The sequence below is a fragment of the Salvelinus alpinus genome, chromosome 10, assembly GCF_045679555.1.
Source record: "Salvelinus alpinus chromosome 10, SLU_Salpinus.1, whole genome shotgun sequence".
NCBI classification, from domain to species: domain Eukaryota; kingdom Metazoa; phylum Chordata; class Actinopteri; order Salmoniformes; family Salmonidae; genus Salvelinus; species Salvelinus alpinus.
Genome location: NC_092095.1, coordinates 57,093,942 through 57,111,521, shown reverse-complemented (window position 1 = coordinate 57,111,521; position 17,580 = coordinate 57,093,942). Strand labels below are relative to the sequence as shown.

Below are 17,580 nucleotides of genomic sequence, written 5' to 3'. Positions count from 1 at the left end.
TATAAAATACCTCAGATAAGACTGAAAAAGTGTCTGGAAGTATCAGCAACCATCAGGGTAAGAGTGACAACAGGACCACATGTCAAAATGGGGGAAATCTTAGCAAATGACTTAATGGTTATTTTCAACCCAATCGTGTTTGATTTTTTTTTTTGGGGGGGGGGGGGGGTATAACAAGGGATCTCACCTGTGACCCGTGGCTTGACTTTAGATGCGGCGAGGTCAATTACCCTGCAGACAATATTTTTTTCTCCCTGCCAATACAATCCAGTGACAACGACCGACGAGTTGTGCGTTCCACCTTTTGTTATTTGCCTGTTTGTGGCCCGCCGGTGAAATTCGTGCAATTCTCTTCCAACCTCTCATCAACTAGCTGTTTTTGCAAAATGTTAGAAATACGATAGTTATTCACTGCTTATGTTAACTAGGTGTTATTTCCAGTATCGTAAGTCATTTATTTGTCAACTGGATATTACAAAGCAGAATGACTTGCAGGTGTTAAAAGATTGTCAGAAGTGGGATTTGAACCCACGCCTCCAGGGGAGACTGCGACCTGAACGCAGCGCCTTAGACCGCTCGGCCATCCTGACTGTTTACAAATGGTCTTGGTGTCGGGATAAAGGGTACTAGGCAAAAGTAGAAATAGGCACGGCCTCCTGAGATCACCACAAAGACCAGTAAATGCACAATAGAGATCACCACAAAGACCAGTAAATGCACAATACTGACTTGCACTTTCAACATCAAATAGACATTGGTTTTTATCAATTAAAAACTCCAGTCATTGATTTATCCTCAATATGTCCTTCAATGGAAAAGGCGTAGTAAATCGTCATTGATTGAGCGCTAAAGTGGCCTCAGAATATGGCCATTCTGATATAAAATACCTCAGATAAGACTGAAAAAGTGTCTGGAAGTATCAGCAACCATCAGGGTAAGAGTGACAACAGGACCACATGTCAAAATGGGGGAAATCTTAGCAAATGACTTAATGGTTATTTTCAACGCAATCGTGTTTGATTTTTTTTTTTGGGGGGGGGGGGGGGTATAACAAGGGATCTCACCTGTGACCCGTGGCTTGACTTTAGATGCGGCGAGTTCAATTACCCTGCAGACAATATTTTTTTCTCCCTGCCAATACAATCCAGTGACAACGACCGACGAGTTGTGCGTTCCACCTTTTGTTATTTGCCTGTTTGTGGCCCGCCGGTGAAATTCGTGCAATTCTCTTCCAACCTCTCATCAACTAGCTGTTTTTGCAAAATGTTAGAAATACGATAGTTATTCACTGCTTATGTTAACTAGGTGTTATTTCCAGTATCGTAAGTCATTTATTTGTCAACTGGATATTACAAAGCAGAATGACTTGCAGGTGTTAAAAGATTGTCAGAAGTGGGATTTGAACCCACGCCTCCAGGGGAGACTGCGACCTGAACGCAGCGCCTTAGACCGCTCGGCCATCCTGACTGTTTACAAATGGTCTTGGTGTCGGGATAAAGGGTACTAGGCAAAAGTAGAAATAGGCACGGCCTCCTGAGATCACCACAAAGACCAGTAAATGCACAATAGAGATCACCACAAAGACCAGTAAATGCACAATACTGACTTGCACTTTCAACATCAAATAGACATTGGTTTTTATCAATTAAAAACTCCAGTCATTGATTTATCCTCAATATGTCCTTCAATGGAAAAGGCGTAGTAAATCGTCATTGATTGAGCGCTAAAGTGGCCTCAGAATATGGCCATTCTGATATAAAATACCTCAGATAAGACTGAAAAAGTGTCTGGAAGTATCAGCAACCATCAGGGTAAGAGTGACAACAGGACCACATGTCAAAATGGGGGAAATCTTAGCAAATGACTTAATGGTTATTTTCAACCGCAATCGTGTTTGATTTTTTTTTTGGGGGGGGGGGGGGGGTATAACAAGGGATCTCACCTGTGACCCGTGGCTTGACTTTAGATGCGGCGAGTTCAATTACCCTGCAGACAATATTTTTTTCTCCCTGCCAATACAATCCAGTGACAACGACCGACGAGTTGTGCGTTCCACCTTTTGTTATTTGCCTGTTTGTGGCCCGCCGGTGAAATTCGTGCAATTCTCTTCCAACCTCTCATCAACTAGCTGTTTTTGCAAAATGTTAGAAATACGATAGTTATTCACTGCTTATGTTAACTAGGTGTTATTTCCAGTATCGTAAGTCATTTATTTGTCAACTGGATATTACAAAGCAGAATGACTTGCAGGTGTTAAAAGATTGTCAGAAGTGGGATTTGAACCCACGCCTCCAGGGGAGACTGCGACCTGAACGCAGCGCCTTAGACCGCTCGGCCATCCTGACTGTTTACAAATGGTCTTGGTGTCGGGATAAAGGGTACTAGGCAAAAGTAGAAATAGGCACGGCCTCCTGAGATCACCACAAAGACCAGTAAATGCACAATAGAGATCACCACAAAGACCAGTAAATGCACAATACTGACTTGCACTTTCAACATCAAATAGACATTGGTTTTTATCAATTAAAAACTCCAGTCATTGATTTATCCTCAATATGTCCTTCAATGGAAAAGGCGTAGTAAATCGTCATTGATTGAGCGCTAAAGTGGCCTCAGAATATGGCCATTCTGATATAAAATACCTCAGATAAGACTGAAAAAGTGTCTGGAAGTATCAGCAACCATCAGGGTAAGAGTGACAACAGGACCACATGTCAAAATGGGGGAAATCTTAGCAAATGACTTAATGGTTATTTTCAACCCAATCGTGTTTGATTTTTTTTTTGGGGGGGGGGGGGGGGTATAACAAGGGATCTCACCTGTGACCCGTGGCTTGACTTTAGATGCGGCGAGGTCAATTACCCTGCAGACAATATTTTTTTCTCCCTGCCAATACAATCCAGTGACAACGACCGACGAGTTGTGCGTTCCACCTTTTGTTATTTGCCTGTTTGTGGCCCGCCGGTGAAATTCGTGCAATTCTCTTCCAACCTCTCATCAACTAGCTGTTTTTGCAAAATGTTAGAAATACGATAGTTATTCACTGCTTATGTTAACTAGGTGTTATTTCCAGTATCGTAAGTCATTTATTTGTCAACTGGATATTACAAAGCAGAATGACTTGCAGGTGTTAAAAGATTGTCAGAAGTGGGATTTGAACCCACGCCTCCAGGGGAGACTGCGACCTGAACGCAGCGCCTTAGACCGCTCGGCCATCCTGACTGTTTACAAATGGTCTTGGTGTCGGGATAAAGGGTACTAGGCAAAAGTAGAAATAGGCACGGCCTCCTGAGATCACCACAAAGACCAGTAAATGCACAATAGAGATCACCACAAAGACCAGTAAATGCACAATACTGACTTGCACTTTCAACATCAAATAGACATTGGTTTTTATCAATTAAAAACTCCAGTCATTGATTTATCCTCAATATGTCCTTCAATGGAAAAGGCGTAGTAAATCGTCATTGATTGAGCGCTAAAGTGGCCTCAGAATATGGCCATTCTGATATAAAATACCTCAGATAAGACTGAAAAAGTGTCTGGAAGTATCAGCAACCATCAGGGTAAGAGTGACAACAGGACCACATGTCAAAATGGGGGAAATCTTAGCAAATGACTTAATGGTTATTTTCAACCCAATCGTGTTTGATTTTTTTTTTGGGGGGGGGGGGGGGTATAACAAGGGATCTCACCTGTGACCCGTGGCTTGACTTTAGATGCGGCGAGGTCAATTACCCTGCAGACAATATTTTTTTCTCCCTGCCAATACAATCCAGTGACAACGACCGACGAGTTGTGCGTTCCACCTTTTGTTATTTGCCTGTTTGTGGCCCGCCGGTGAAATTCGTGCAATTCTCTTCCAACCTCTCATCAACTAGCTGTTTTTGCAAAATGTTAGAAATACGATAGTTATTCACTGCTTATGTTAACTAGGTGTTATTTCCAGTATCGTAAGTCATTTATTTGTCAACTGGATATTACAAAGCAGAATGACTTGCAGGTGTTAAAAGATTGTCAGAAGTGGGATTTGAACCCACGCCTCCAGGGGAGACTGCGACCTGAACGCAGCGCCTTAGACCGCTCGGCCATCCTGACTGTTTACAAATGGTCTTGGTGTCGGGATAAAGGGTACTAGGCAAAAGTAGAAATAGGCACGGCCTCCTGAGATCACCACAAAGACCAGTAAATGCACAATAGAGATCACCACAAAGACCAGTAAATGCACAATACTGACTTGCACTTTCAACATCAAATAGACATTGGTTTTTATCAATTAAAAACTCCAGTCATTGATTTATCCTCAATATGTCCTTCAATGGAAAAGGCGTAGTAAATCGTCATTGATTGAGCGCTAAAGTGGCCTCAGAATATGGCCATTCTGATATAAAATACCTCAGATAAGACTGAAAAAGTGTCTGGAAGTATCAGCAACCATCAGGGTAAGAGTGACAACAGGACCACATGTCAAAATGGGGGAAATCTTAGCAAATGACTTAATGGTTATTTTCAACCGCAATCGTGTTTGATTTTTTTTTGGGGGGGGGGGGGGGGTATAACAAGGGATCTCACCTGTGACCCGTGGCTTGACTTTAGATGCGGCGAGGTCAATTACCCTGCAGACAATATTTTTTTCTCCCTGCCAATACAATCCAGTGACAACGACCGACGAGTTGTGCGTTCCACCTTTTGTTATTTGCCTGTTTGTGGCCCGCCGGTGAAATTCGTGCAATTCTCTTCCAACCTCTCATCAACTAGCTGTTTTTGCAAAATGTTAGAAATACGATAGTTATTCACTGCTTATGTTAACTAGGTGTTATTTCCAGTATCGTAAGTCATTTATTTGTCAACTGGATATTACAAAGCAGAATGACTTGCAGGTGTTAAAAGATTGTCAGAAGTGGGATTTGAACCCACGCCTCCAGGGGAGACTGCGACCTGAACGCAGCGCCTTAGACCGCTCGGCCATCCTGACTGTTTACAAATGGTCTTGGTGTCGGGATAAAGGGTACTAGGCAAAAGTAGAAATAGGCACGGCCTCCTGAGATCACCACAAAGACCAGTAAATGCACAATAGAGATCACCACAAAGACCAGTAAATGCACAATACTGACTTGCACTTTCAACATCAAATAGACATTGGTTTTTATCAATTAAAAACTCCAGTCATTGATTTATCCTCAATATGTCCTTCAATGGAAAAGGCGTAGTAAATCGTCATTGATTGAGCGCTAAAGTGGCCTCAGAATATGGCCATTCTGATATAAAATACCTCAGATAAGACTGAAAAAGTGTCTGGAAGTATCAGCAACCATCAGGGTAAGAGTGACAACAGGACCACATGTCAAAATGGGGGAAATCTTAGCAAATGACTTAATGGTTATTTTCAACCCAATCGTGTTTGATTTTTTTTTTGGGGGGGGGGGGGGGGTATAACAAGGGATCTCACCTGTGACCCGTGGCTTGACTTTAGATGCGGCGAGGTCAATTACCCTGCAGACAATATTTTTTTCTCCCTGCCAATACAATCCAGTGACAACGACCGACGAGTTGTGCGTTCCACCTTTTGTTATTTGCCTGTTTGTGGCCCGCCGGTGAAATTCGTGCAATTCTCTTCCAACCTCTCATCAACTAGCTGTTTTTGCAAAATGTTAGAAATACGATAGTTATTCACTGCTTATGTTAACTAGGTGTTATTTCCAGTATCGTAAGTCATTTATTTGTCAACTGGATATTACAAAGCAGAATGACTTGCAGGTGTTAAAAGATTGTCAGAAGTGGGATTTGAACCCACGCCTCCAGGGGAGACTGCGACCTGAACGCAGCGCCTTAGACCGCTCGGCCATCCTGACTGTTTACAAATGGTCTTGGTGTCGGGATAAAGGGTACTAGGCAAAAGTAGAAATAGGCACGGCCTCCTGAGATCACCACAAAGACCAGTAAATGCACAATAGAGATCACCACAAAGACCAGTAAATGCACAATACTGACTTGCACTTTCAACATCAAATAGACATTGGTTTTTATCAATTAAAAACTCCAGTCATTGATTTATCCTCAATATGTCCTTCAATGGAAAAGGCGTAGTAAATCGTCATTGATTGAGCGCTAAAGTGGCCTCAGAATATGGCCATTCTGATATAAAATACCTCAGATAAGACTGAAAAAGTGTCTGGAAGTATCAGCAACCATCAGGGTAAGAGTGACAACAGGACCACATGTCAAAATGGGGGAAATCTTAGCAAATGACTTAATGGTTATTTTCAACCCAATCGTGTTTGATTTTTTTTTTGGGGGGGGGGGGGGGGTATAACAAGGGATCTCACCTGTGACCCGTGGCTTGACTTTAGATGCGGCGAGGTCAATTACCCTGCAGACAATATTTTTTTCTCCCTGCCAATACAATCCAGTGACAACGACCGACGAGTTGTGCGTTCCACCTTTTGTTATTTGCCTGTTTGTGGCCCGCCGGTGAAATTCGTGCAATTCTCTTCCAACCTCTCATCAACTAGCTGTTTTTGCAAAATGTTAGAAATACGATAGTTATTCACTGCTTATGTTAACTAGGTGTTATTTCCAGTATCGTAAGTCATTTATTTGTCAACTGGATATTACAAAGCAGAATGACTTGCAGGTGTTAAAAGATTGTCAGAAGTGGGATTTGAACCCACGCCTCCAGGGGAGACTGCGACCTGAACGCAGCGCCTTAGACCGCTCGGCCATCCTGACTGTTTACAAATGGTCTTGGTGTCGGGATAAAGGGTACTAGGCAAAAGTAGAAATAGGCACGGCCTCCTGAGATCACCACAAAGACCAGTAAATGCACAATAGAGATCACCACAAAGACCAGTAAATGCACAATACTGACTTGCACTTTCAACATCAAATAGACATTGGTTTTTATCAATTAAAAACTCCAGTCATTGATTTATCCTCAATATGTCCTTCAATGGAAAAGGCGTAGTAAATCGTCATTGATTGAGCGCTAAAGTGGCCTCAGAATATGGCCATTCTGATATAAAATACCTCAGATAAGACTGAAAAAGTGTCTGGAAGTATCAGCAACCATCAGGGTAAGAGTGACAACAGGACCACATGTCAAAATGGGGGAAATCTTAGCAAATGACTTAATGGTTATTTTCAACCCAATCGTGTTTGATTTTTTTTTTGGGGGGGGGGGGGGGTATAACAAGGGATCTCACCTGTGACCCGTGGCTTGACTTTAGATGCGGCGAGGTCAATTACCCTGCAGACAATATTTTTTTCTCCCTGCCAATACAATCCAGTGACAACGACCGACGAGTTGTGCGTTCCACCTTTTGTTATTTGCCTGTTTGTGGCCCGCCGGTGAAATTCGTGCAATTCTCTTCCAACCTCTCATCAACTAGCTGTTTTTGCAAAATGTTAGAAATACGATAGTTATTCACTGCTTATGTTAACTAGGTGTTATTTCCAGTATCGTAAGTCATTTATTTGTCAACTGGATATTACAAAGCAGAATGACTTGCAGGTGTTAAAAGATTGTCAGAAGTGGGATTTGAACCCACGCCTCCAGGGGAGACTGCGACCTGAACGCAGCGCCTTAGACCGCTCGGCCATCCTGACTGTTTACAAATGGTCTTGGTGTCGGGATAAAGGGTACTAGGCAAAAGTAGAAATAGGCACGGCCTCCTGAGATCACCACAAAGACCAGTAAATGCACAATAGAGATCACCACAAAGACCAGTAAATGCACAATACTGACTTGCACTTTCAACATCAAATAGACATTGGTTTTTATCAATTAAAAACTCCAGTCATTGATTTATCCTCAATATGTCCTTCAATGGAAAAGGCGTAGTAAATCGTCATTGATTGAGCGCTAAAGTGGCCTCAGAATATGGCCATTCTGATATAAAATACCTCAGATAAGACTGAAAAAGTGTCTGGAAGTATCAGCAACCATCAGGGTAAGAGTGACAACAGGACCACATGTCAAAATGGGGGAAATCTTAGCAAATGACTTAATGGTTATTTTCAACCCAATCGTGTTTGATTTTTTTTTGGGGGGGGGGGGGGGGTATAACAAGGGATCTCACCTGTGACCCGTGGCTTGACTTTAGATGCGGCGAGGTCAATTACCCTGCAGACAATATTTTTTTCTCCCTGCCAATACAATCCAGTGACAACGACCGACGAGTTGTGCGTTCCACCTTTTGTTATTTGCCTGTTTGTGGCCCGCCGGTGAAATTCGTGCAATTCTCTTCCAACCTCTCATCAACTAGCTGTTTTTGCAAAATGTTAGAAATACGATAGTTATTCACTGCTTATGTTAACTAGGTGTTATTTCCAGTATCGTAAGTCATTTATTTGTCAACTGGATATTACAAAGCAGAATGACTTGCAGGTGTTAAAAGATTGTCAGAAGTGGGATTTGAACCCACGCCTCCAGGGGAGACTGCGACCTGAACGCAGCGCCTTAGACCGCTCGGCCATCCTGACTGTTTACAAATGGTCTTGGTGTCGGGATAAAGGGTACTAGGCAAAAGTAGAAATAGGCACGGCCTCCTGAGATCACCACAAAGACCAGTAAATGCACAATAGAGATCACCACAAAGACCAGTAAATGCACAATACTGACTTGCACTTTCAACATCAAATAGACATTGGTTTTTATCAATTAAAAACTCCAGTCATTGATTTATCCTCAATATGTCCTTCAATGGAAAAGGCGTAGTAAATCGTCATTGATTGAGCGCTAAAGTGGCCTCAGAATATGGCCATTCTGATATAAAATACCTCAGATAAGACTGAAAAAGTGTCTGGAAGTATCAGCAACCATCAGGGTAAGAGTGACAACAGGACCACATGTCAAAATGGGGGAAATCTTAGCAAATGACTTAATGGTTATTTTCAACCCAATCGTGTTTGATTTTTTTTTTGGGGGGGGGGGGGGGGTATAACAAGGGATCTCACCTGTGACCCGTGGCTTGACTTTAGATGCGGCGAGGTCAATTACCCTGCAGACAATATTTTTTTCTCCCTGCCAATACAATCCAGTGACAACGACCGACGAGTTGTGCGTTCCACCTTTTGTTATTTGCCTGTTTGTGGCCCGCCGGTGAAATTCGTGCAATTCTCTTCCAACCTCTCATCAACTAGCTGTTTTTGCAAAATGTTAGAAATACGATAGTTATTCACTGCTTATGTTAACTAGGTGTTATTTCCAGTATCGTAAGTCATTTATTTGTCAACTGGATATTACAAAGCAGAATGACTTGCAGGTGTTAAAAGATTGTCAGAAGTGGGATTTGAACCCACGCCTCCAGGGGAGACTGCGACCTGAACGCAGCGCCTTAGACCGCTCGGCCATCCTGACTGTTTACAAATGGTCTTGGTGTCGGGATAAAGGGTACTAGGCAAAAGTAGAAATAGGCACGGCCTCCTGAGATCACCACAAAGACCAGTAAATGCACAATAGAGATCACCACAAAGACCAGTAAATGCACAATACTGACTTGCACTTTCAACATCAAATAGACATTGGTTTTTATCAATTAAAAACTCCAGTCATTGATTTATCCTCAATATGTCCTTCAATGGAAAAGGCGTAGTAAATCGTCATTGATTGAGCGCTAAAGTGGCCTCAGAATATGGCCATTCTGATATAAAATACCTCAGATAAGACTGAAAAAGTGTCTGGAAGTATCAGCAACCATCAGGGTAAGAGTGACAACAGGACCACATGTCAAAATGGGGGAAATCTTAGCAAATGACTTAATGGTTATTTTCAACCCAATCGTGTTTGATTTTTTTTTTGGGGGGGGGGGGGGGTATAACAAGGGATCTCACCTGTGACCCGTGGCTTGACTTTAGATGCGGCGAGGTCAATTACCCTGCAGACAATATTTTTTTCTCCCTGCCAATACAATCCAGTGACAACGACCGACGAGTTGTGCGTTCCACCTTTTGTTATTTGCCTGTTTGTGGCCCGCCGGTGAAATTCGTGCAATTCTCTTCCAACCTCTCATCAACTAGCTGTTTTTGCAAAATGTTAGAAATACGATAGTTATTCACTGCTTATGTTAACTAGGTGTTATTTCCAGTATCGTAAGTCATTTATTTGTCAACTGGATATTACAAAGCAGAATGACTTGCAGGTGTTAAAAGATTGTCAGAAGTGGGATTTGAACCCACGCCTCCAGGGGAGACTGCGACCTGAACGCAGCGCCTTAGACCGCTCGGCCATCCTGACTGTTTACAAATGGTCTTGGTGTCGGGATAAAGGGTACTAGGCAAAAGTAGAAATAGGCACGGCCTCCTGAGATCACCACAAAGACCAGTAAATGCACAATAGAGATCACCACAAAGACCAGTAAATGCACAATACTGACTTGCACTTTCAACATCAAATAGACATTGGTTTTTATCAATTAAAAACTCCAGTCATTGATTTATCCTCAATATGTCCTTCAATGGAAAAGGCGTAGTAAATCGTCATTGATTGAGCGCTAAAGTGGCCTCAGAATATGGCCATTCTGATATAAAATACCTCAGATAAGACTGAAAAAGTGTCTGGAAGTATCAGCAACCATCAGGGTAAGAGTGACAACAGGACCACATGTCAAAATGGGGGAAATCTTAGCAAATGACTTAATGGTTATTTTCAACCCAATCGTGTTTGATTTTTTTTTTTGGGGGGGGGGGGGGTATAACAAGGGATCTCACCTGTGACCCGTGGCTTGACTTTAGATGCGGCGAGGTCAATTACCCTGCAGACAATATTTTTTTCTCCCTGCCAATACAATCCAGTGACAACGACCGACGAGTTGTGCGTTCCACCTTTTGTTATTTGCCTGTTTGTGGCCCGCCGGTGAAATTCGTGCAATTCTCTTCCAACCTCTCATCAACTAGCTGTTTTTGCAAAATGTTAGAAATACGATAGTTATTCACTGCTTATGTTAACTAGGTGTTATTTCCAGTATCGTAAGTCATTTATTTGTCAACTGGATATTACAAAGCAGAATGACTTGCAGGTGTTAAAAGATTGTCAGAAGTGGGATTTGAACCCACGCCTCCAGGGGAGACTGCGACCTGAACGCAGCGCCTTAGACCGCTCGGCCATCCTGACTGTTTACAAATGGTCTTGGTGTCGGGATAAAGGGTACTAGGCAAAAGTAGAAATAGGCACGGCCTCCTGAGATCACCACAAAGACCAGTAAATGCACAATAGAGATCACCACAAAGACCAGTAAATGCACAATACTGACTTGCACTTTCAACATCAAATAGACATTGGTTTTTATCAATTAAAAACTCCAGTCATTGATTTATCCTCAATATGTCCTTCAATGGAAAAGGCGTAGTAAATCGTCATTGATTGAGCGCTAAAGTGGCCTCAGAATATGGCCATTCTGATATAAAATACCTCAGATAAGACTGAAAAAGTGTCTGGAAGTATCAGCAACCATCAGGGTAAGAGTGACAACAGGACCACATGTCAAAATGGGGGAAATCTTAGCAAATGACTTAATGGTTATTTTCAACCCAATCGTGTTTGATTTTTTTTTTGGGGGGGGGGGGGGGTATAACAAGGGATCTCACCTGTGACCCGTGGCTTGACTTTAGATGCGGCGAGGTCAATTACCCTGCAGACAATATTTTTTTCTCCCTGCCAATACAATCCAGTGACAACGACCGACGAGTTGTGCGTTCCACCTTTTGTTATTTGCCTGTTTGTGGCCCGCCGGTGAAATTCGTGCAATTCTCTTCCAACCTCTCATCAACTAGCTGTTTTTGCAAAATGTTAGAAATACGATAGTTATTCACTGCTTATGTTAACTAGGTGTTATTTCCAGTATCGTAAGTCATTTATTTGTCAACTGGATATTACAAAGCAGAATGACTTGCAGGTGTTAAAAGATTGTCAGAAGTGGGATTTGAACCCACGCCTCCAGGGGAGACTGCGACCTGAACGCAGCGCCTTAGACCGCTCGGCCATCCTGACTGTTTACAAATGGTCTTGGTGTCGGGATAAAGGGTACTAGGCAAAAGTAGAAATAGGCACGGCCTCCTGAGATCACCACAAAGACCAGTAAATGCACAATAGAGATCACCACAAAGACCAGTAAATGCACAATACTGACTTGCACTTTCAACATCAAATAGACATTGGTTTTTATCAATTAAAAACTCCAGTCATTGATTTATCCTCAATATGTCCTTCAATGGAAAAGGCGTAGTAAATCGTCATTGATTGAGCGCTAAAGTGGCCTCAGAATATGGCCATTCTGATATAAAATACCTCAGATAAGACTGAAAAAGTGTCTGGAAGTATCAGCAACCATCAGGGTAAGAGTGACAACAGGACCACATGTCAAAATGGGGGAAATCTTAGCAAATGACTTAATGGTTATTTTCAACCCAATCGTGTTTGATTTTTTTTTTGGGGGGGGGGGGGGTCTAACAAGGGATCTCACCTGTGACCCGTGGCTTGACTTTAGATGCGGCGAGGTCAATTACCCTGCAGACAATATTTTTTTCTCCCTGCCAATACAATCCAGTGACAACGACCGACGAGTTGTGCGTTCCACCTTTTGTTATTTGCCTGTTTGTGGCCCGCCGGTGAAATTCGTGCAATTCTCTTCCAACCTCTCATCAACTAGCTGTTTTTGCAAAATGTTAGAAATACGATAGTTATTCACTGCTTATGTTAACTAGGTGTTATTTCCAGTATCGTAAGTCATTTATTTGTCAACTGGATATTACAAAGCAGAATGACTTGCAGGTGTTAAAAGATTGTCAGAAGTGGGATTTGAACCCACGCCTCCAGGGGAGACTGCGACCTGAACGCAGCGCCTTAGACCGCTCGGCCATCCTGACTGTTTACAAATGGTCTTGGTGTCGGGATAAAGGGTACTAGGCAAAAGTAGAAATAGGCACGGCCTCCTGAGATCACCACAAAGACCAGTAAATGCACAATAGAGATCACCACAAAGACCAGTAAATGCACAATACTGACTTGCACTTTCAACATCAAATAGACATTGGTTTTTATCAATTAAAAACTCCAGTCATTGATTTATCCTCAATATGTCCTTCAATGGAAAAGGCGTAGTAAATCGTCATTGATTGAGCGCTAAAGTGGCCTCAGAATATGGCCATTCTGATATAAAATACCTCAGATAAGACTGAAAAAGTGTCTGGAAGTATCAGCAACCATCAGGGTAAGAGTGACAACAGGACCACATGTCAAAATGGGGGAAATCTTAGCAAATGACTTAATGGTTATTTTCAACCCAATCGTGTTTGATTTTTTTTTTGGGGGGGGGGGGGGGTATAACAAGGGATCTCACCTGTGACCCGTGGCTTGACTTTAGATGCGGCGAGGTCAATTACCCTGCAGACAATATTTTTTTCTCCCTGCCAATACAATCCAGTGACAACGACCGACGAGTTGTGCGTTCCACCTTTTGTTATTTGCCTGTTTGTGGCCCGCCGGTGAAATTCGTGCAATTCTCTTCCAACCTCTCATCAACTAGCTGTTTTTGCAAAATGTTAGAAATACGATAGTTATTCACTGCTTATGTTAACTAGGTGTTATTTCCAGTATCGTAAGTCATTTATTTGTCAACTGGATATTACAAAGCAGAATGACTTGCAGGTGTTAAAAGATTGTCAGAAGTGGGATTTGAACCCACGCCTCCAGGGGAGACTGCGACCTGAACGCAGCGCCTTAGACCGCTCGGCCATCCTGACTGTTTACAAATGGTCTTGGTGTCGGGATAAAGGGTACTAGGCAAAAGTAGAAATAGGCACGGCCTCCTGAGATCACCACAAAGACCAGTAAATGCACAATAGAGATCACCACAAAGACCAGTAAATGCACAATACTGACTTGCACTTTCAACATCAAATAGACATTGGTTTTTATCAATTAAAAACTCCAGTCATTGATTTATCCTCAATATGTCCTTCAATGGAAAAGGCGTAGTAAATCGTCATTGATTGAGCGCTAAAGTGGCCTCAGAATATGGCCATTCTGATATAAAATACCTCAGATAAGACTGAAAAAGTGTCTGGAAGTATCAGCAACCATCAGGGTAAGAGTGACAACAGGACCACATGTCAAAATGGGGGAAATCTTAGCAAATGACTTAATGGTTATTTTCAACCCAATCGTGTTTGATTTTTTTTTTGGGGGGGGGGGGGGGGTATAACAAGGGATCTCACCTGTGACCCGTGGCTTGACTTTAGATGCGGCGAGGTCAATTACCCTGCAGACAATATTTTTTTCTCCCTGCCAATACAATCCAGTGACAACGACCGACGAGTTGTGCGTTCCACCTTTTGTTATTTGCCTGTTTGTGGCCCGCCGGTGAAATTCGTGCAATTCTCTTCCAACCTCTCATCAACTAGCTGTTTTTGCAAAATGTTAGAAATACGATAGTTATTCACTGCTTATGTTAACTAGGTGTTATTTCCAGTATCGTAAGTCATTTATTTGTCAACTGGATATTACAAAGCAGAATGACTTGCAGGTGTTAAAAGATTGTCAGAAGTGGGATTTGAACCCACGCCTCCAGGGGAGACTGCGACCTGAACGCAGCGCCTTAGACCGCTCGGCCATCCTGACTGTTTACAAATGGTCTTGGTGTCGGGATAAAGGGTACTAGGCAAAAGTAGAAATAGGCACGGCCTCCTGAGATCACCACAAAGACCAGTAAATGCACAATAGAGATCACCACAAAGACCAGTAAATGCACAATACTGACTTGCACTTTCAACATCAAATAGACATTGGTTTTTATCAATTAAAAACTCCAGTCATTGATTTATCCTCAATATGTCCTTCAATGGAAAAGGCGTAGTAAATCGTCATTGATTGAGCGCTAAAGTGGCCTCAGAATATGGCCATTCTGATATAAAATACCTCAGATAAGACTGAAAAAGTGTCTGGAAGTATCAGCAACCATCAGGGTAAGAGTGACAACAGGACCACATGTCAAAATGGGGGAAATCTTAGCAAATGACTTAATGGTTATTTTCAACCCAATCGTGTTTGATTTTTTTTTTGGGGGGGGGGGGGGGGTATAACAAGGGATCTCACCTGTGACCCGTGGCTTGACTTTAGATGCGGCGAGGTCAATTACCCTGCAGACAATATTTTTTTCTCCCTGCCAATACAATCCAGTGACAACGACCGACGAGTTGTGCGTTCCACCTTTTGTTATTTGCCTGTTTGTGGCCCGCCGGTGAAATTCGTGCAATTCTCTTCCAACCTCTCATCAACTAGCTGTTTTTGCAAAATGTTAGAAATACGATAGTTATTCACTGCTTATGTTAACTAGGTGTTATTTCCAGTATCGTAAGTCATTTATTTGTCAACTGGATATTACAAAGCAGAATGACTTGCAGGTGTTAAAAGATTGTCAGAAGTGGGATTTGAACCCACGCCTCCAGGGGAGACTGCGACCTGAACGCAGCGCCTTAGACCGCTCGGCCATCCTGACTGTTTACAAATGGTCTTGGTGTCGGGATAAAGGGTACTAGGCAAAAGTAGAAATAGGCACGGCCTCCTGAGATCACCACAAAGACCAGTAAATGCACAATAGAGATCACCACAAAGACCAGTAAATGCACAATACTGACTTGCACTTTCAACATCAAATAGACATTGGTTTTTATCAATTAAAAACTCCAGTCATTGATTTATCCTCAATATGTCCTTCAATGGAAAAGGCGTAGTAAATCGTCATTGATTGAGCGCTAAAGTGGCCTCAGAATATGGCCATTCTGATATAAAATACCTCAGATAAGACTGAAAAAGTGTCTGGAAGTATCAGCAACCATCAGGGTAAGAGTGACAACAGGACCACATGTCAAAATGGGGGAAATCTTAGCAAATGACTTAATGGTTATTTTCAACCCAATCGTGTTTGATTTTTTTTTTGGGGGGGGGGGGGGGTATAACAAGGGATCTCACCTGTGACCCGTGGCTTGACTTTAGATGCGGCGAGGTCAATTACCCTGCAGACAATATTTTTTTCTCCCTGCCAATACAATCCAGTGACAACGACCGACGAGTTGTGCGTTCCACCTTTTGTTATTTGCCTGTTTGTGGCCCGCCGGTGAAATTCGTGCAATTCTCTTCCAACCTCTCATCAACTAGCTGTTTTTGCAAAATGTTAGAAATACGATAGTTATTCACTGCTTATGTTAACTAGGTGTTATTTCCAGTATCGTAAGTCATTTATTTGTCAACTGGATATTACAAAGCAGAATGACTTGCAGGTGTTAAAAGATTGTCAGAAGTGGGATTTGAACCCACGCCTCCAGGGGAGACTGCGACCTGAACGCAGCGCCTTAGACCGCTCGGCCATCCTGACTGTTTACAAATGGTCTTGGTGTCGGGATAAAGGGTACTAGGCAAAAGTAGAAATAGGCACGGCCTCCTGAGATCACCACAAAGACCAGTAAATGCACAATAGAGATCACCACAAAGACCAGTAAATGCACAATACTGACTTGCACTTTCAACATCAAATAGACATTGGTTTTTATCAATTAAAAACTCCAGTCATTGATTTATCCTCAATATGTCCTTCAATGGAAAAGGCGTAGTAAATCGTCATTGATTGAGCGCTAAAGTGGCCTCAGAATATGGCCATTCTGATATAAAATACCTCAGATAAGACTGAAAAAGTGTCTGGAAGTATCAGCAACCATCAGGGTAAGAGTGACAACAGGACCACATGTCAAAATGGGGGAAATCTTAGCAAATGACTTAATGGTTATTTTCAACCCAATCGTGTTTGATTTTTTTTTTGGGGGGGGGGGGGGGTATAACAAGGGATCTCACCTGTGACCCGTGGCTTGACTTTAGATGCGGCGAGGTCAATTACCCTGCAGACAATATTTTTTTCTCCCTGCCAATACAATCCAGTGACAACGACCGACGAGTTGTGCGTTCCACCTTTTGTTATTTGCCTGTTTGTGGCCCGCCGGTGAAATTCGTGCAATTCTCTTCCAACCTCTCATCAACTAGCTGTTTTTGCAAAATGTTAGAAATACGATAGTTATTCACTGCTTATGTTAACTAGGTGTTATTTCCAGTATCGTAAGTCATTTATTTGTCAACTGGATATTACAAAGCAGAATGACTTGCAGGTGTTAAAAGATTGTCAGAAGTGGGATTTGAACCCACGCCTCCAGGGGAGACTGCGACCTGAACGCAGCGCCTTAGACCGCTCGGCCATCCTGACTGTTTACAAATGGTCTTGGTGTCGGGATAAAGGGTACTAGGCAAAAGTAGAAATAGGCACGGCCTCCTGAGATCACCACAAAGACCAGTAAATGCACAATAGAGATCACCACAAAGACCAGTAAATGCACAATACTGACTTGCACTTTCAACATCAAATAGACATTGGTTTTTATCAATTAAAAACTCCAGTCATTGATTTATCCTCAATATGTCCTTCAATGGAAAAGGCGTAGTAAATCGTCATTGATTGAGCGCTAAAGTGGCCTCAGAATATGGCCATTCTGATATAAAATACCTCAGATAAGACTGAAAAAGTGTCTGGAAGTATCAGCAAC

At 42.5% G+C, this 17,580-nt stretch overlaps 20 non-coding genes across 20 annotated transcripts; all 20 read right to left on the bottom strand.

Annotated features, from left to right (window-relative positions):
- Window positions 1–507: 507 nt before the first annotated feature.
- trnal-cag (transfer RNA leucine (anticodon CAG)) lies at window positions 508–590 on the bottom strand. The gene has a single exon. It is a non-coding gene; the product is annotated as a tRNA-Leu (tRNA).
- A 794-nt stretch (window positions 591–1,384) lies between these two features.
- Window positions 1,385–1,467, bottom strand: trnal-cag (transfer RNA leucine (anticodon CAG)). The gene has a single exon. It is a non-coding gene; the product is annotated as a tRNA-Leu (tRNA).
- Window positions 1,468–2,262: 795 nt separating this feature from the next.
- trnal-cag (transfer RNA leucine (anticodon CAG)) lies at window positions 2,263–2,345 on the bottom strand. Its single transcript has one exon. It is a non-coding gene; the product is annotated as a tRNA-Leu (tRNA).
- Window positions 2,346–3,139: 794 nt separating this feature from the next.
- Window positions 3,140–3,222, bottom strand: trnal-cag (transfer RNA leucine (anticodon CAG)). The gene has a single exon. It is a non-coding gene; the product is annotated as a tRNA-Leu (tRNA).
- Window positions 3,223–4,015: 793 nt separating this feature from the next.
- Window positions 4,016–4,098, bottom strand: trnal-cag (transfer RNA leucine (anticodon CAG)). The gene has a single exon. It is a non-coding gene; the product is annotated as a tRNA-Leu (tRNA).
- A 794-nt stretch (window positions 4,099–4,892) lies between these two features.
- Window positions 4,893–4,975, bottom strand: trnal-cag (transfer RNA leucine (anticodon CAG)). Its single transcript has one exon. It is a non-coding gene; the product is annotated as a tRNA-Leu (tRNA).
- A 794-nt stretch (window positions 4,976–5,769) lies between these two features.
- trnal-cag (transfer RNA leucine (anticodon CAG)) lies at window positions 5,770–5,852 on the bottom strand. The gene has a single exon. It is a non-coding gene; the product is annotated as a tRNA-Leu (tRNA).
- Window positions 5,853–6,646: 794 nt separating this feature from the next.
- On the bottom strand, window positions 6,647–6,729 carry trnal-cag (transfer RNA leucine (anticodon CAG)). Its single transcript has one exon. It is a non-coding gene; the product is annotated as a tRNA-Leu (tRNA).
- Window positions 6,730–7,522: 793 nt separating this feature from the next.
- trnal-cag (transfer RNA leucine (anticodon CAG)) lies at window positions 7,523–7,605 on the bottom strand. The gene has a single exon. It is a non-coding gene; the product is annotated as a tRNA-Leu (tRNA).
- A 793-nt stretch (window positions 7,606–8,398) lies between these two features.
- trnal-cag (transfer RNA leucine (anticodon CAG)) lies at window positions 8,399–8,481 on the bottom strand. Its single transcript has one exon. It is a non-coding gene; the product is annotated as a tRNA-Leu (tRNA).
- A 794-nt stretch (window positions 8,482–9,275) lies between these two features.
- On the bottom strand, window positions 9,276–9,358 carry trnal-cag (transfer RNA leucine (anticodon CAG)). The gene has a single exon. It is a non-coding gene; the product is annotated as a tRNA-Leu (tRNA).
- Window positions 9,359–10,151: 793 nt separating this feature from the next.
- Window positions 10,152–10,234, bottom strand: trnal-cag (transfer RNA leucine (anticodon CAG)). Its single transcript has one exon. It is a non-coding gene; the product is annotated as a tRNA-Leu (tRNA).
- A 793-nt stretch (window positions 10,235–11,027) lies between these two features.
- Window positions 11,028–11,110, bottom strand: trnal-cag (transfer RNA leucine (anticodon CAG)). The gene has a single exon. It is a non-coding gene; the product is annotated as a tRNA-Leu (tRNA).
- Window positions 11,111–11,903: 793 nt separating this feature from the next.
- On the bottom strand, window positions 11,904–11,986 carry trnal-cag (transfer RNA leucine (anticodon CAG)). Its single transcript has one exon. It is a non-coding gene; the product is annotated as a tRNA-Leu (tRNA).
- Window positions 11,987–12,778: 792 nt separating this feature from the next.
- trnal-cag (transfer RNA leucine (anticodon CAG)) lies at window positions 12,779–12,861 on the bottom strand. The gene has a single exon. It is a non-coding gene; the product is annotated as a tRNA-Leu (tRNA).
- Window positions 12,862–13,654: 793 nt separating this feature from the next.
- On the bottom strand, window positions 13,655–13,737 carry trnal-cag (transfer RNA leucine (anticodon CAG)). Its single transcript has one exon. It is a non-coding gene; the product is annotated as a tRNA-Leu (tRNA).
- Window positions 13,738–14,531: 794 nt separating this feature from the next.
- Window positions 14,532–14,614, bottom strand: trnal-cag (transfer RNA leucine (anticodon CAG)). Its single transcript has one exon. It is a non-coding gene; the product is annotated as a tRNA-Leu (tRNA).
- Window positions 14,615–15,408: 794 nt separating this feature from the next.
- On the bottom strand, window positions 15,409–15,491 carry trnal-cag (transfer RNA leucine (anticodon CAG)). The gene has a single exon. It is a non-coding gene; the product is annotated as a tRNA-Leu (tRNA).
- Window positions 15,492–16,284: 793 nt separating this feature from the next.
- trnal-cag (transfer RNA leucine (anticodon CAG)) lies at window positions 16,285–16,367 on the bottom strand. Its single transcript has one exon. It is a non-coding gene; the product is annotated as a tRNA-Leu (tRNA).
- A 793-nt stretch (window positions 16,368–17,160) lies between these two features.
- Window positions 17,161–17,243, bottom strand: trnal-cag (transfer RNA leucine (anticodon CAG)). Its single transcript has one exon. It is a non-coding gene; the product is annotated as a tRNA-Leu (tRNA).
- Window positions 17,244–17,580: the final 337 nt, after the last annotated feature.